At 55.2% G+C, this 13,217-nt stretch overlaps 1 protein-coding gene across 2 annotated transcripts in view; it reads left to right on the forward strand.

Annotated features, from left to right (window-relative positions):
* PIK3R6 (phosphoinositide-3-kinase regulatory subunit 6) overlaps positions 1-13,217 on the forward strand; it is a 37,497-nt gene continuing 24,280 nt past the window's right edge. Inside the window, exons 1-2 of one of the 2 annotated variants that reach the window (XM_039390344.1) lie at positions 1-87; positions 409-596. The gene's annotated coding sequence lies outside the window, so the exon portion shown is untranslated. Of the gene's footprint in view, positions 88-408; positions 597-9,073; positions 9,252-13,217 lie in introns of those variants that run through there. The other variant, XM_027742293.2, reaches the window with a different exon arrangement.

The following is a 13,217-nucleotide window of genomic DNA, read 5'->3' on the forward strand; positions in this document are numbered from 1 at the left end:
AACACTGTGCCTGGAACGGGGAGCTGGAAAACTGTCCTCTTGGATGGACTCCTCCTCGTCTCTCGTAGCAACGCTGTTTATTCCAAGGTCCTGGGTGTGCAGCTGGGAGGCGGCAGTGCCGGATTTGCCCCGGCATGGGGTGGTCGGCGCACGGCGGGGGCTGTGCGGGCTCCAGGGCTCCCCACGGCTGCCCCGGGACAGGCTCGTCCCAGAGCAGCCCGACCTGCACGGCTGGTTTGTGGGGATCGGAGGCAGGGCAGGACCGAGCCCTCTGTCGCCTGCTCCTGCGCGTCCGGAGAGCGCCGGGCGAGCGCGACCTGCGCGGGGACAGATTTCTCCTTGGGGGACTTCTCTGTGAAAGAGGAAGTTGTCTTGAAATAACCCGTCGCTTCCCTTTCTGCTGTGCAGACTTTGAAGTGGCTGCAGAGCTCAGCAGCCGCCCCGACGCTCTGCCGGCCCCCACCGACCTCCCCTCCGGGCAGAGCAGCCCCTGCGGTGACCCCCCCCCCCGGACCCTCCCGTGCCCCCCGCGCTGGACGGGACCTCTGGAGTGTGTGTGACTCGCTGGGGTCCCGGTGCCTGCCCTGAAGAAGCAGGTAAGAGTTCCGGGGGACGCGTTGCTCCTGGGTCTGTGCACGGGAATTGTGTTGCTCCTCCTCTGCCTTAACTTCTCCCTGTTCCCTTGAGCGGCACCTGCTGCTCTGCTGGTCCCCCGTGACTGGGGAATGCTTTATGTCTTTGAGGTTGGTGGTGTGTGCATGAGTGCTGCATCCCGGTGGACCAAAGAACCTGGAAAGCCACGGACAGGGGCAGTTTGATTCCTTTTCTCAGGAAGAATTAGGGGAGGGGGCACCGATGGTGCTGGAGATGAGGAATGTGCTGTGAGGAATATTTGTGAGAGCTTCTCCTGCTGCACCCTGCCAGAGAGCAGGATCCTGGGGGGAAACAGGGTTTGCTCTGGAGCCTGTCCCAGGGAGGAGTGTGGGAACTTTGCTGCCTGAGCCCCAGAGAAGACACGGGTAGTTTTGATGTTGTTACTGCTCTGGCCATCGTTCCAGGCCCCCGGGCACTCGCTGCTCACTCATCCCCTGCACAGACAGCCCAGATGGGTGAGTTACATCACTGACTTGGGGCTGGTTCAGCACTAGCTCATGCTTGTTCATTTTGCTCTGTGTGAAACAACTCCCAGCTGCAGGGAAGAGAGTCACCTGCCCCGTGCCACTCCCAGCCATCACCAGGGGCTCCTCCATCCCAGCTCCTCGTCCCGTAGTGCGGGCAGCACTCGTACACCCAGCCGGAGGGAGCCCTGTGCTGGGGATTTTGGCGTGGTGCACACTCCAGAGCTGGCTGTTTGTGCAGTGCTGCGGCTGCCCAACTTCCCCTCCCCTTGGCCTGGTGCCTCAGCTGTCCCTCGGGGCCCCGGGCGCTGCAGCAGTGACGGGCAATAAAGAGCGATGGCAGCGGCGATAACGAGGAGAGCGCAGAGCCCCGGCCAGAAAGGAAGCAAAAAACTGCACAAAATGTAGATAAGCCAACTCTGTGCAACAGGCACGTTTTAGTCCTCCTCCCCTGAGTGCTTTCCTCTGCACTCTCTGTCTGCACCAGAGGCACTGAGCCATTGCACCCTGACTGCTCCCTGGGATATTCTTGACTCCCACGGGAGCTCTCCCAGTGTCTGTGCAACTTAGCAGCACTTTTTCTTTCTCTTTCATGACCAAGGCTGAACACAGAAACAACTTCCTCTGAGCTTCAAGGGCTGATTTATCACCTCTGAGTATTACACAAACTTTTAGGTGTGTACTTGTTTGGTACTGGGGTTACAGAATGAGTATGTGGCTCCCAAGGCTTTCCCAATGTTTCTGAGTCCCTCTGTTGGCAGCCCAAATCCACAAGACATCAATTCAGCCTTTACAGCTAAAGGTACATCCTACATTTGCAATGGAAGGAAATATGGGTCAGTTTGGCAAAATCCATGAGCAGCCTGTGCTCAGTCACATGAAGCTGTTCAAGCTGCACAGCTTTCTCCCAAATGTTAATTTGACCTGAGGAAATAGTTTGAGTCCTCAAAGCCTCCAGCTGTTCTGACCAGACCTGGGCCTTTGCAGAGCTCTGTCCTGGGGGCTCTCCCTGCTGGCCCTGAGATGGGGCTCCAGTGCACAGGATTGCCCTGACAGCAGGTATTGGGGGCTGCTGTAATATCAGCTCTGATGGTGTTTCTACCTTAAAATAATTTGCCATATATTTTGGGGTTTAGCCCTGCTTCCTAAAGAAATACAGCTATGAGGTATCACTATTTGTTACCTGTCCATATTCCTGACTGGCTGGCCTCAAATCAGACTTTTTGGCCCTGAGTGAGATGGATCAGGGCAATTACCAGTGGTTTTACAGGAGTGTCCTGGACCAAGTGTTCAGGTTGTTCTGTGACACGAACAATGCTTTCCTTTTTGTCTCAAAAATAAGATAATCTCTGCTCGTGGAGGAGCTGTGGGGAAGGAGACTGGCCACTGTTCCCCATTGCCAGGCACCAACCTGAACATCCCCACTGGAGCAGCTTCCACGTTCTCTCTTTTGATTCAGATGGTTTCCCCCGGGGATCCTGTGAGCTGTCTCAGAGCTGTCCTGCTTGGACTCACTCCACAGGTGACAAGAATCTTGATGTACAACCTGTGTGTGGCCCCTTTGGCAGGGGTTGCCCTGTGCACCATCTCACCGGTGCCTTCAGAACTGCCCCCTCCCCATCACCTTGTGATACGTGGGCTGGGCACAGCTGCAGTTATGACAGGCCATAACCACCCTTTATCAGTGGCAGCTGCCTGTTGGGATGTGGGTAGGAGCAGCACCACTCCCCAGCACCCAAACTCTTGTTTTCACTTGGAGCTCCTCTGCTCCAAGTGCTTGGGAGAGTGCTGACCCAAGAGAACTCTCACTGTAGTTGTGCCCAGCCTTCCTAATGCTGACACATCTCCTACTCAGCTCTCAGGAGCTGCTTTCCCAGTTTCTTTCTTGCTTTGGTGAGCTTTGCTGGTGTTAATGGCTGTTCTGAAGGCAGATGCTGTGTTGGCTGAGTCACGTCTTTCTGTTTTGAGGTGTGACATGCCTTGAAAACAGCCCTGTTCATCAGATGTGATTTGGGCAGGAGCTCTCCAAGGGAGCTGCTGTCATGAGTGATCTGTGCTGGGATGGGTTTTGCTTGTGAGTGAATCTCTGCTGTGGTTCTCCAAACCAGACTGGAGTTACAGGGGTGCTTGTGGTCCTACTGAAAGCTGAGGTTTCTGTTGTTGCCTGTACCATGTAATCAAATCTCATTATTGACCTTGTCTTCCTGGTACAACACCATATACCCATCCCTTCCTTGCTAATCTTCTCTGTGCTCTGTGTTAGCCCTGTCAGCAGCTGTCACATCATTCTATCCCCACTGCCAGAGCAGTGCCAAGAGAGCACCACCAGCCTGCTTATCTGCTGACAGCAGGGGTAGGTGCCACACACAGCTTGCTTTGGTCACTCTGACTCTGGTCACCCTCCTTATATGACCCCCCAAGTCCATGGGCAATCACCTTGTACCCTCCCTGAGTCCCAGTGACCTCCACTCCACTGTCAGGCAGGTGTGGCCACCTCAGTGCAGCTTCCAGCAGAGGTTGGGTGAAGCTCCTCCACTGTGGAGAGAACAATCCTGTGTCCCTGCACAGAGCTGGGCACTGAGACACCATCACATCATCTGGGGACAAAGGGCTTAAATCATAAAAAGCACTGGATTCACCACTGAGGCTTCTGAATACAGGTGCCCCTATGGAGGTCTCTTATGGTCTGGTGGCCAGGTTGGACCGGTGGTCAGGTGAAGCAGCTTGGTACCTGTGTGTTACCAGTGGCCACGCTCCCAGAGTTTGCTGGGAACAGCCCCCCAGTGCTGCAGTACCAGCCCTGCCCTGCTCAGGGTCTCCTGCAGCCAGGAGGGAACTGCTGGCTCTGCAGCAAACAATCCTGAGCACACCCTGAAACTGATGTTTCTGAACCCCAAATTTCTTTGTGAGGGGTAAACTAAGATGATCAGAGGGATGGGGCATCTGAGGGAACTGGGTTTGTTCAGCCTGGAGAAGAGAAGGGTTCAGGGTGACCTAATTGCAGCCTTTTAGTACCTAAAGGGAGCCAACAAGAAAGATGGAGAGACACTATTTCCAAGGATCCGGAATGACAGAACAAGGGGGATTGGCTTCCAATTGAATGAGAGTAGGTTTAGATTGGATATTAGGAAAAAATTCCTTACTGTGAGAGCTGTGAGGCCCTAGCAGAGGTTGCATGGAGAAGCTGTGGCTGCCCCATCCCTGGAAGTGTCCAAGGCCAGCTTGGATGGGGCTTGGAGCAACCTGGGCTGGTGGAAGGTGTCCTGCCCATGGCAGGGGGTGGAAGGAGATGAGCTTTAAGGCCCCTTCCAACCCAAACCATTCCATGGTTCTATAAGGATTTGCTGTTACTCAGAACTCTTCTCTCCCAGCTGGTGACACAGAGTATGTCTAAGGCTGCAGAGACTGTACCACCAGTGGCTCTGCTGGTGAAGGTACTGTACGAGGGAGGTATTGCTCAGGGAATGGAGGCAGGGAATGGCTCTGCCATCCTACAGCCTCTTCCACCCCAGGAAAGCAGCCAGCTCCCTGCCTGGCCTCTCCCAGGCTGGCCACGTTTGGGAGCCTGAGCTCTGCCTGCTTTTATTTCCCCCTCAGCTGGGCAGCTCTGGGCTGTTTGCGCGCACAAACCTGGCACTGGTTTTCAAATCACACGTATTTTTTCCCTCTGATTGTTTTTTCCAAAGCCGTCTCTGGGAATGGAAAGAGATGCTAAATCTAAAAAGCTGATGTTTCCGGAAAACTCGTTTCTTTCCTTAGAAAGAATGAAATGTGACGTTGGCAAGGAAGTCTCCAAAGGGCCGTTAGTGTCCAGGAAGCTGCTCGACTTCCACGCCAGCTTTAGCAAAGGGCTCTGGGGCTCATTCAGTCCTGATGGGCTGATGAACAGTCCTCTGCAGTAGGAGCTGGAAAGGTGTTTCATTAGTGAAATGGCTCCAAGATGCATCCTTTATTTGTCCCTCCATGGGCACGGGTCTCCTAGCAGGGCCATGTCTTGCCAGAGCAACCAGCAGGAAAGCGGCGCCGCAAAGAGATGCTGGAAAGCAGAGTCTGAGCTCAAGATGCTTTTCCTTGGCAGTAAGAGCCCGAGGGAGAGCATCTGGTTTCATGTCAGAGCTGTCTGAAACAGCAGGCCCTGCCAGGTTTTGAGCTAAATCTGAAAATCAGACCAGAAGGGGGGCTCTGGGCTGGGCCACAGCACCCGTGGTCCCTCCACCTCTTCTGCAGGTCCCCTCCGCTCGTGCAGTGTGTCTGAATGGGGACAGAAGGGAGACAGGTGATCTTTCTGTGGGGTTTGAGTTTCAGAACCAAAGTTTTGCTCAGTTTTCATTTGAACTGAACCCCCTCGCTCTCGGTGGCTGATGGAAGGGGAGGTGGAGCATCCTTGCCCTTGGTGTTTATCCTTGGCCAAGGCTCAGGTCCTCAGGGGAGCCTGGAGCTGCTGTTGCTGGACAATAAGGAGGGCTGGAAGCTGGAAAGCTGCATTTGTCTTGCTTTCCTACCTGAGCTGTGCAGCTGGGCTGGAGGTAGGGATCAGGGCCAGAAATAGCATTTGCTCCACTGGCAGATGGACATGGTTTAAGAGGAGGGTGCAAACAGGATGTCAGACCTACCTCTGATGGGCTCCCCTGCAGCATCAGCCTGTCCTGCTGCCAGGGATGATTCTGGCTCCACAGGAGCAGCTGCTCAGCGTTCTGGGAGCTGCCAGCTGCAGTTCCGAGCAGCCCAGAGGATGCACTGCCAGACCCTCAGGTTCACTTGGGAGAAGCAGCCCTTGAGCCCACACATCCCCCTCTGGCTCCCAGCTGAAACCTGTGCTCCAGCCAGCGCTGCCGGATCCAGAAGGAAGCACAGGCTGGGCGGCCACTGCCGAGCTGTGTAACGTTAGACAGAGCCTCTGATGTGCTGCTTTCTAACCAGTCTCACCCAAAGGCAATGCAGGGGGAGGGCAGGCACGAGGGGGTGGTGAATTCTGGGCTGCTCCACGGGACATCTGTCACCCCGTGACGAAACGCTGTGCTCGTGTGTGTGCCCTGCGGCTGAGCACTCACCGCGGCTCCCTTCAGGACGCTCCAGCACTGAACAGCTCGCTCCTCGCTGACAATGGTATTGGTACGATCCTTCCTTGCACCGGGAGCCAGCCAGGCTGTCTGCTTCGGGATGGGAAGAGTTGGGATCGGGGCATTACTGGTGGTGGGATGGGGGAGAGGGGAGAGCACGGCCAGGGGAGCAGCTTTGCACGCTCTGTGCCTGTGCAAGGCACCGGCTTTTCTCTTCGAGCGCTTGTAGTGGAGCTGATAAACAACCACAGGAAACCTTAGATGTGCCCGTGTAGTGAATTTGTAACTAAACACAGGGCTGCAGGAGGCGTGGAGAGCCTGGCTTCAGAGTGGGACTAAATATAACTCAAAGAAAACAAACGTGTGCTCCACGGGCTGGGACTGCCCTGCTGTGTCACTGCTGCCCTTGGGCAAAGGTGGGAGAGGGGACATCCCCCAGGGCTGGCTGTGGTCAGCACAGCTCCAGGTAGTGGCACCGAGGATCCAAGGCAGGGTGTGCCAGGCAGCAGAGGACGCCTGGACACGTTGGAGAACGGGGCAGGATAGTGCAGCCAAGCTTCCCAAGGGAGCCTGTTGTTTGCTGCTAACCCTGCTTGCACTGCCAAGAGGTTTGGCTTTAGGTTTTCTTTCACGGCTTCAGATATTTCTGAATCGCTGAGTCTGTGTCTCATGTGTTTCACTTAGTCTAGGGGGCTTGGTTTTTGGTGATTTCCACAGCTTTTTAAGGCCCATGAGACAGAGCAGCACGTCTTCTTGAGGGGCTGTGCATCCCCTCGTTGACTGCCTGCAGGGGACAGCTGAGTCACTTCCCTCCACTGAGTACGATGGGTTGAAGTGACTCACCTGGATGGACATGTCTCTGTTCCTCTGTGTTGGACTCTCAGTCTCACCCCAGTGGCCTCACAAAGGGCTGAGCTTCAACTCCTGCCATGGAGCTAAGGGGGAAACACCCTTTTCTTGGGATGGGGATGTGCTTTCCTGCAGAGATGGATTGTTCCTGCAGAGGAGGCAACCCCATGGCTGTGCCTGGCTGTGCTTGTTGTAATGTCAGCAGAATGGAACAGGAGGGGGAGGTGGGCTGCTGGAGGGCTGGGACATGGCCCAGGTGGCCTCCTAGGTCTCAGCTCTGGTGCTGGTCAGGCTGGATTCGCCTGCAACCTGTGAAGGCTTTTGGGTGTTTGCTGGCAGTGTGTTGGCAGCTCTTCCAAAAATCCCCCATCCCCGTGGGTGGGGAGGCTGTGGCTGTGCCATACCTGGTTCTGGCTGTCTCTGCCTGGGCTGCAGCTGCTCAGGGTGCTGGGAGGCACGTGGTCAGGTGAGCCCTCCCTGGGGCAGGACATGGGGCCACATAGTCCTGAGCCTGATCCAGGGACCTTTGGGACTGCAGGGGATGGAGTCTGACTCCAGTAAGGGTGCCAGCCCATGATATATTTAGAGCAATCTAACAAGGGCTGAGTGAACATGGCTCCTCCTTCAGGGAGGTCAAGAAGCCCAGCTCGGTTCTTTGTGCAGTAGGGACTGATGATCCTACAGGGGCCAGTGATCTGCTGTCTGTACAACCTGGTGGTGCCCACCCAGCCATAGACAGGACCCTCCAGACACATCCAAAAAGCAAAGAGGTTAATGTGTGATCTGCTGAGACCCACCTCACAACAGGGTCTTTAGGTCTGTCCTGCCAATGACAGAGAAAGGAGAGGGCATTAGTGTGGTGTCCCCACCATCCCTGGCTGTGAGGACAGGGGAGAGGACAGCCCTGGAGGAAGGTGACTGTTTCTTTGTGCACACCTGGGCCAGAGCAAATGGAGACCCTCTGCTCAGGAGGAAGGAGGTTCAGTGGGATGAGCAGGGGAAGGATGGAGAGGTGAGGAGGGAGGCAGATGCTGGAAGATCCCGGCCCCAGTGACATGACCCTGAAAGGGGACAGCACTTCATCTTGTATCATCTCAGATCAAATAGAGCAGAAAACTGCTCTATTAAAATAAAAAAAACCACCCTGATTCAAAAAACAGGGGCTCCCCACCTCTGGGTCCCCACGACTGCTGCCCTGCAGAGGAGGGGTCTGAGGAGGGATTGGTGCTCAGCCAGGTCCTGCTCATGCTGTCTCCAGCCCCCTGGTAGTTTGGAAAAGGAGGATGAGGCTGCAAAGCCCTTCAATCCATGGGTTTATCAGCCAGTTTCCAGGGTAATTTCAGTGCAAAGCTCTTTATTTCTAAGAATATAACCAGATGGTTCTCATAACTGCCCCAAACTCTTGGGGAAGGTGGCTTTTGAGTCAATAAGGTTTTTTTCACTATAAATCTCGTAGTTATTGAAACCTGAAGGGAGAAATGTGACTTTTCTCCCTTCCCTTTTAAATTTTTTTCCCTGCAAATGGAATAAAATCCAGCTGATGCCATGGGTATTTTAAGAATTGCACAGAGGAAGTGGAGATTTGCAGCTCTGCAAAGTAGTGGGATGAATGCAGAGAAGTCTCTGGTCTTGCTGAGCTGGCAGACAGCAAAATAACCAGTTATGGGATGAAATGTGTCTGCTGCAGGGAAGGGAAGAGATCCAAGTGGGGAGGAGGGGGACAGAAAGCAGAGAAACCCCCACGGGTGTGATCGGGGAACTGAGAGGCTGCTGCCTCTTGCCGGCTTTGTTTTACACCCTGCACCGCCCTATTTCCCTCAGCTCATGTACCACCGCCCCGCGGGCATGTGAGGGCTGGGACCGGGAGCTTTCCTGGGGGTACCAAGCTGTGCTCCTTGCTCAGCTCAGGCACAGGCACGAGGAGCAGGAGCGAGCCCCGAGTTCGGCAGCATCGTGTGCGGGCTCCGGCGCGGATGCCGCAGGGATCTGCTGTAGGGATCTGCTGTAGGGGTCTGCTGTAGGGGTCTGCTGTAGGGGTCTGCTGTAGGGGTCTGCTGTAGGGATCAGTAGGAAGCGCTGCGTCCAGATCTCACCTGCTGCACTCAGCTGGGCCTGACCTGCCGCTGCCTCCTCCCTCCTCCTCCTCCTCCCAATGTGCCTGCCGGGAAGGTCCTGTGCCCTAAAAGGAGCGGTGTTCCTGGGAGCTGGAAGGTCACAAGGGAAGGTGAGTGCAGCGCGGATCCAAACTGCTTTGGGACAAGGTCCCTCCTTTGGTTCCAGGGCCAGGCTGGGGGGGTCCCACTCCAACCTTCTGGGCAGGTGAAAGGTCTGAGTTAGTCCACAAGGACCAGCGGAGATTCCATCCCCAGAAATGGGGACAATTCTCCTTACTTTTGACAGGGATCAGTCATTTTGGGAGAGGTGTGGAAGGCAGAGAGGGCTGTCTGTAGAGGGGGGTTTCGATATTTGGTGCTCCCCTTCCTCTGGGTCGGCAGCAAGTCCTGTCTGCTGCACTGGGATCTCAGGACCAGGCACAGTTAATGCTGAAAGTCTGGTCCAGGGACTCAGTGAAGTCCCCTTGGATAAGTGTCCGTGCATGAGACCCCAGGGCAGCAATTCAAACCTGAGAGAGGGGGACCTGGCTTGCCTGGATCCGTGGATGCAGCAGGGGGGCTGCAGTGCAGCTCAGACACTTCTCTGTACCTGCCATCCATCCCCCAGAGCTCCTGGGCAAGCCCTGAGCATGGGGGGCTTGTCTGGCACGTGGGGGGTCAGGGCTTAGGGGCACAAAGCACAGAGGTGTCTGTAATCAGGTCTTTAGCCCTGTGGTCTTTAGCCAGGCGCCAGGTCTTTAGCCCTGTGCCACCAGAAGGGGTGGCAACAGCAAAGGATCCATCAGGAAGGGACTTGTCCCTGAAAGCAGAGGATGAAGGGACATCTCTCTCCATCTTCTCCAGGGAATGAGTTGTCAAAGCATCACAGCACCACATCCCAGTGTGCCATGTCTGGTCTCCCAGGGGATTTATGGCAGCTGTGTCCTGGGAACAGTGGGGCAGGCAGGCACACGGTGGGAGTGGGGATTGATCCTGTCTCAGCAAGCCAAGAAACCTCCTGGTGCAGTGACAGGGATCCTGCCACACCCCAGGTTTCTGGGTGTCAGTGGGTGACATCTCCCAGGGATCTCACACCAGCACTGTGGTCTCCATGTGGAACTGTGCCTGTAGTTCCACACGTCCTCTGCTAAAATGGATTTTCACCCAAGTGTGTCTTTGGAGCTCCAGAGGGTCATTGTGTCCCTGCAGTGGCACGTGGCTCCTAGGTCACGTTCAAGGAATGCTCCCTGCCAGGTGATGGGCTTCATCCCCCATGGTCAGCCTTCCCAGAGGGGCCTAGGTTGGGTCTTTGCTCCCTGACACTCCCTGCTCAGCACAAGAGCTGCCAAGATCAGGTCATTGGACATACACCAGCCTGGCTTCATTAATGTCACCCAAAACCTCCCCAGGCACCTTGACTGGGGAGCAGCCTCCATGTCCACAGGAGGCAACTGTCTGTGCTCTGCATAAAGGCAGAATTTAGTCCTTGGCTAAACAACAGGCTTCAAATTCTCCCCCTCCATGTGACTGGGGTTGAATTTGTTGTTGGGGTGACTGCAGGGCCAGTGGCTGTCAGGAGAGTCCTGATGAAGCCCAGGAGGGCAGGGCAGGCAGCCCTGTCTGTTGTGGCCAGAGAGGGCAAATGTGGCCCTGCTGTCCAAACTGCTCCAAACTGGGGCTGATGTGGTCCAAGCCTTCCCATCCTCATCCCTCCTCCTCCTTTGGTAGCCCTGGTACCCTCACCCTTGGGAGCAAAGCAGGCAGAAAACAACCCCAGTGAAAAGGGGTGATTTTCTGCTCATTTAGGTTCCTGTGCCAGGCCAAGAGACAACCAGTGGCTGGAACCTGGCAGGAACCAGACTGACCCCAGTCTTCCTCACCAGCCTGTTTCTATGTATGTCTTTTCATGCCTCATATGACACTTACCCATTCTCCCACGACAGTGTGACTGGACTCTGAACATGCCCAGGACCAGTTTTTGTCATTTTATGTTGAATTTTCTTAGGAGACCCAAGCACTCAGAGTGAGCATGTGGACTGTGGATTCAGTCTCAGCTGCTCTTTGCTGAGAGTGAGGAAAATGAGCACTTTTTAAGCAGACAGGTGAAGAGAGAACCAAAGTTTCTCAGGCAGGAGGAGCTCACGTTGATCCGGTCCCATTGAGCCCTTTGCTAAATTTAGAAACCGAGTGTTGTCACGGAGGTCTCATGCTTGGCCAGCAGCTCCCCTCCCACGCTCAGGCAGGTAGGATGCGGATGTGGAAAACCACGGACACATTTAGCACGGGCTGTTTCCTGCGGCAGGCAGGGGGCAGAGGAGCCCGGAGCGCGGCACCGGCTCCACCACTCGGCTCAGAGGCTTCGGGGAGCCAGTGCTTTCCCCCGCAGGAAATTTAATGTTGAGGATGGCAGTGCCAACCAGCACGTCCTCTGTGTGATGCTGCTGTGTGGCATTTGGTGCTCTTGTGCAGGCAAGGGATCAGGACAACCATTCCCTTTCCTTCTGTAGCCAGTGATTCGGGGGGGATCTGAAGGTTTTGAAATGAGGAGGATTAATTGATGTTCTTCTCCTCCGACCCAGATCCTGGCATACCAGGGGGCACATCCCAGTTCTGCCTGCAGAAGCAGAGCCCCATTTGCCCCAGACACGTGGCTGTCAGTGCTGTGGTCAGTGGTGGCCGGGGTGTGAGGGCATCCTTCCCGTGCTCACTGCTCTGCTCAGCACCTCCAGGAAACCAGCTGGTGCCTGAGCTGGGCAGTGTGGGTGCCAGGGGAAGGCAGGTGACTGTGTCACAGACAGGAACAGCCTGTGGGCAGCATCAGCATGGGGTGCAGAGGGAGAAATGGTTTCCTGACTTTAACAGATACCCTCTGCCCTGCTCTGCATCTCTGCTGCCCCCCAGCATGGTCACCTTGGGGGAAAGGGCACATCCATCACTGCAGCAGTACCCAGAGATGCAATTCCGAGGTATAAGGCATAAAGCTGAGCTGGAGGAGACTTAAATCTGCTCCCAGCCCTGGACCAAGCTGCCTGTCAGCTGTGCAGGTAGAGGCAGGGAGGTGGTTATAACAAGCCCCTGGCCTGCAGATGGACCCCTGTCCTTGCTGTCAGCCGTGGCCAGGAGTTGCCCCCATGGTGCTGCTTGGCAGGCAGTGGAAATCCTCTGGAGTGGCTCAGTGCCAGACCCTTTATCCAGCCCCGGGGTCAGGAACAGAGGCCACAAGGGGCTGGGATGAGTTCAGAAGACTTCACGTGCTGCAGGAAACCTTTAAAGGGCTTCTGGAAGCTGCTGTGAGCAGGATGCTCTCGGGGCCCAAGAGCACTTGGCCGTGGCACTCCTTCATGTACCCATCCACCTCCTCCTGCAGCTGCAGAGCTGTTGGATTTGGTCATGGATATTTGCAGATTTAGGAACTACCTGGGCAGAGTTAGGTTTTAAACCTACAAATCAAATAGAGCAGATCCTAAATGGAGCAAAGACAAGTGTGGGCTGATGGACTGCCTGTGCTTGGAGGGATTCTGAGGGCTGATGGCACTGCACTGTTGTTGATGCCTGTGCTGCTTTGGGGCATGATGGAGGTGGGCTCCCTGTTACCAGCCATAAATGTGGGCATGTCAGGGAAATCACAGAATTCAGACCTATAGCTTGGTTGTGGTTTATTTTTTTGTTTGTTTGTTTGTTTTTGGTTGTTGTTGTTTTTTGTGGGGGTTTTTTGTTGGTTTTTGTTGTTGTTGTTTTTGGTTTGGTTTGGGTTTTTTTTGTTTTGTTTTGTTTTTTTCACTCCTAAAGGCAAGAAGAGAAGATAAAACCTGCAGGCTGGAAGAGGCTCAATCTAGAGATGCTGGAAGCCGTGTTGCAGCTCACCTGGCTGCAAATACAGGCACCACAGTCCTGAGGGTGTTGCTGTGCCCTTGGATGGGGAGATGGGAGAGGGACATGCACTAGGGGAGATGCTGCTTTGCAGTGGGCACAAGGGGGGCAGGACCACGAGGTGCCAGGAGGACCCAGCTGGGGGTACATGGCTGTGCATGGCTGCAGCTGAGCATCTCTGAGGAGATATTTTGCACAGAAGACACTGATGTCTCCTCTGCTCCCTT

This window comes from Pipra filicauda, unplaced genomic scaffold, assembly GCF_003945595.2.
Source record: "Pipra filicauda isolate LSUMZ 115617 unplaced genomic scaffold, ASM394559v2 scaffold80_size11013439_pilon, whole genome shotgun sequence".
In the NCBI taxonomy this organism is placed as follows: domain Eukaryota; kingdom Metazoa; phylum Chordata; class Aves; order Passeriformes; family Pipridae; genus Pipra; species Pipra filicauda.